General features: G+C 27.3%; 1 long non-coding RNA gene across 1 annotated transcript; it reads left to right on the forward strand.

Moving 5' to 3' along the window:
* The first annotated feature begins 501 nt into the window (after window positions 1-501).
* LOC114733624 (uncharacterized) lies at window positions 502-3,427 on the forward strand. Its single transcript, XR_003739088.1, has 3 exons — window positions 502-669; window positions 1,249-1,256; window positions 3,416-3,427. It is a non-coding gene; the product is annotated as an uncharacterized LOC114733624 (long non-coding RNA).
* The last annotated feature ends 943 nt before the right edge of the window (window positions 3,428-4,370 follow it).

The raw sequence follows: 4,370 nt of genomic DNA on the forward strand, positions 1-4,370 counted from the left end.
GTTATTTATAATAATAAGTGTTGTCATTCCTAAAATATCCTTGCTAATTAAGTATTTGGCTAAACTATCATTATTAGAAGGATTATCTTGAAAAAAATGCATAATATAAGAGACAAAATGGATTGGGTCCTATAATTAGGACCAAATAAAAAGTCAAATTGGGTCTTATAATAGGACGGAGGATATCATTCATGTATGTTTACAGCTAGTTAGCTGGCTTATCACTACTCTTTGGTGGTGGACATATGAATCTTTAGAGAAAGTAGTTTTCACTAAATGACAACCTCTAAAAGAGAGAAAAAGCTTTAGATGAATGCCATTTATTGAAGTTTTACATAAACCAGTAAAGATATATAAGACAATAACTACATGTTTTTTTTAATCTATAATACATATAGTATATATATTTATTGATTAATTTAATTACTTGTCCTGTCCGCCATCTTCATTTTCTTTGCAATTATATACTCCCCCCCCCCCTCTCTCTGTGTGAACGCAGGAAGAGAGAAGGGGGAGTTGGGTCAGGGGGCAAAAGTAGAAGATTGAAGGATTATTTCTATGGTTGTGAGTGAGTTTGTGCATAGAGGAATTGTGAGTGTGTGTGTCTGTTGAAGGAACTGAGGAAGAGGGTTCAAGTTCTTCGGACCCTGATGAGATCTCTATCATACTGTGGAAACCAGGTACGCAACCTAATTTCCATATGTGTGCGTGATGGCCAGATTAGCTTTGATTAATTATTCTTATTTATCAGCTGTCTAATTTAATTTATGTTCTTAATTTCATTGTGAGATTTTCATTCAATAAATATAGCTTCTTCCACGACTTATAGCTATTTCTTTTTCGCTGCTAGTACATAAATGTGTGGCCAAATTGTGCTCATCTTTTTAACGTCTAAATTTTATAGAAATATTGGAGAATTTTCAATAAAAATTTAATTTAATCAAAACAAAGTGATACACATTAAAACTCAACGATGTATATGAAAAATTACCGAAAGAATATAAAAATTGACATGAAATTAAAAAAAATTATATTGTTCATAACTTGTCAACAGTTCAACTGCCAATATATTTTAGTGATATTAAATATTTTTCTTAGTTTTTTTCACTCAGTAGTTTAATATAAAATTTATAATCAAGTTAATCACCATGCTTAATGTGAAATGACATTAAGCTAATAATAGCAATTGATATTATAACAGGAATGGTGTTATTGTAGTCTTATTATTTGGAAAAACCATTTTGCAAGTACGTATAGTTTCTTTAATTTTTTAATTTGGTACCTCTACATTTTTTCTTGTTAATTAAAACACTCTAATTTTACTCTGTTAATACCGTTATTGGTAACTTTGCTCTATTAGTATTGTTAGCCTATGTTCAAAAGCTAATTATACTAAAAGAGCAAAATTATAGTGTTTATTTAGGAGAGAAAAATACACAAGTACCAAATTAAAAATTAAGAAAAACTATAAATACCTGCAAAATGTTTTTCCTTTTTATTTTATACCTCATCCAGTTCTTATTAGAAGTTTTAAATAACTAATTCACGAATAATGAATAATTAATTAAAAACAATTAATAAGTTAGAAATATATTTTTATTTTAAAATGCCTTATAATAAATAAAAAAAAGAATGAAAGAGATATGTGAAAAAATGTGATAAGAGAGATTATGACAAAGAGACAGAATAAATAATTAAGAGCAAAGTTGAAAAAAAATACATTAAATGTTTAGATAAACCTAAATTAGAACTTATAAAATGAATCAAACTCCTTCATAAATTTAAAGTTTATAAATAAGACGTGAGAGAGTATTAAATATTGTTATTAATATATGCGTCCAAAAAAACCAAAACAATAATTGATATTGATGATTGTAGCTTGTGATCTGGGCAACACTGGCAATATTATGGTACTAGAAGAGATTCCAAATGAATTGTTTCTTCCTACTTTCTTGTTTTCCACCTTCAACTAATTAATGATCATATGAATTTTAATAATAACTCAATAATTAGTGAAGCGTAATCATATCCTTTATATATTATTTTTGTGTCGTTAATCAATATAATTATTAAAATAATATATCTAATAAAAAGTAACTTTCGAGGCCACCATTAAAAGTTTTAGCACCAAGTATTATTTTAGTTTATCAACAAGCAAGGGAAGAAGTTTAAAATTCTCGTAGCAATCCCAAGATATTTGTCACTAATGATCACTTTTTGTTTGATCTAATTAAACTATTTCCATGTAGAACAATTACATTTATATATAATCACAACTTTTTGTGGTGAGTGGTGACTCATATAATAAATAAAATTATATTTTTCACCATGATTTTCACAGTTTCTATGTAAGTAATGCAACTCATCTTCACATTGTCCATTATAATTTAAATTTTATGTAAAATAGTCAAATTATTTATAATACATGTTTTATTTGAGAAAATGAAGTGGAAGAAATTTTTTACTTTTGTAAAGAAACCAAATTCTGTTTGATATCTTAAAAAATTTTAATTTAAATATAGGTATAATACTAATATAAATTTGAAAATTATTGAAACATTTATAGAAAAATTTAAATCTAACAAGATATAATTTTGAATCGTAATTTTTAAATAATAAATTAAATAAATCAATTAAAATAGTAAAGAAGGGATGATTTAATTTTCTTTTCGCGCTGAAATATATGAGGGGAATGCGTTTTTAGTTAACTTTTTTCCTATACATGAAGGGGGGATTAAATAATCCTTGACCTCTATTCTAATCTCACCTCTCTCTTTTTTTTTTGGGGGGGGGGGGTTTGGGGGGCCACGTAATCTTTTATCACTTGAGTGAGACCCATACAATCGTTTTTTAAAAAAAAAAAAAAGCCACAAAAGAAAAGAAAAGGCATAATTATTGTTTATAGTTCAATCTTCTTGATATAGAGTTTTGAAATTAATGACATTGACTATACATCTGCTCCTTCCTGATATAAGTCACTTTTAGAAAAATAACTTGATACAAAAATATAAATCATTTGGAGAGTAATTAATCCTTATTTTTGTTTCCATAATTAATATTTAAATGTACCGATTATATTTTTATTTTTCTTTTCTACAACCTCACTTATTATAGACAAAGTTGGAAAACATTTCAATTTAGGACATACTTAATCAGTTAAATTTACCCATTATATTTTTCTCTTTTTTAACAACCTCATTCATTATGGATAAAGTTGGAAAACATTTCAATTTAGGACATACTTAATGAGTTAACTACGGTTTTTTCATATTGATAAATTAATTAAAGTGATTTATGCTGTGAATTAGATGGAGTACATATATTTCTGTTAAATTAAACTGTGGTGAAAGCTGTTCCCCCACGGTTGGGCCCGACCCTCACAGTAGGTGGAGTTTAATCGCACATCATAGAGAAGTGTGTATGTGGAGATGATGATGATGATGATATGTAGAAATTATTTGCATAATTTTAGTTTAATTTATATGTATAAATATTATGTACAATTGAATCCAGATTCGTTGATGCTTAAATCTTCCGTTCTACACTCGACCCTCATTACAACAAAGTTCGGTAATAACCACAGCAAATTTAAACTTTACCCTAAGAACATTATTATACTAAAACACACATGGCTATATTACATAACTATATTTTCTAATTAAGAAAATAAAAGATGAAGATGGACATGTGTTTTTCAAGAACAAACCTTAGGCGAGGAAATTAAAGAATATCCCAATGTATGTGATATATATATATATATATTATATATATATTAGCTCAATGATGACAATAACGTTGTAGACCCGGTAGTTACATGTTTCCATGTGAAGCATAAAAATATTCAAATCTGTATAATTATTTGGTAGTATTATTGCAACAGATGGTTGATTGGTTGTCACCAACCAAAAATATTATTTATATGTATTTATATATTCATTCACTTTCTGTTCATTTTGCCCTTTGAGATCTCTCTCACGCAACATAACCTTTTAGGAATTAGGGAGCCAAAATAGAAATAAATAAAAGCATTTCAACAATAACCCTAATTCATTAGATAGCCAAAATAAAATAAAACAAATAAATTTGAAAAATCCAGTGACATAGTTGAGTTATTTAAATAAAAATTTTAAAAAAATTAACCACTTAGTTAGAACTCTGATAGCCCAAATAGGAAGAAAAACAAATGCAGAATCATATTATTGGTCCAATTCTAAAATTGGAAGATTTCTTCCTTTTTATTTTGGTAAGCCTCTAATTATTTGTTTGCTCTCAATTTTGTTACTTCTTTATTGTTGTTGTTGTCATTATTATTATTAAGTCCTTCCTTCATATCTATACATTAGACTGTGATTGGGATTCAGACCTTTCTC

This window comes from Neltuma alba, unplaced genomic scaffold (assembly GCF_004799145.2).
Source record: "Neltuma alba isolate B1F8T4 unplaced genomic scaffold, ASM479914v2 tig00013022_pilon, whole genome shotgun sequence".
NCBI classification, from domain to species: Eukaryota; Viridiplantae; Streptophyta; class Magnoliopsida; order Fabales; family Fabaceae; genus Neltuma; species Neltuma alba.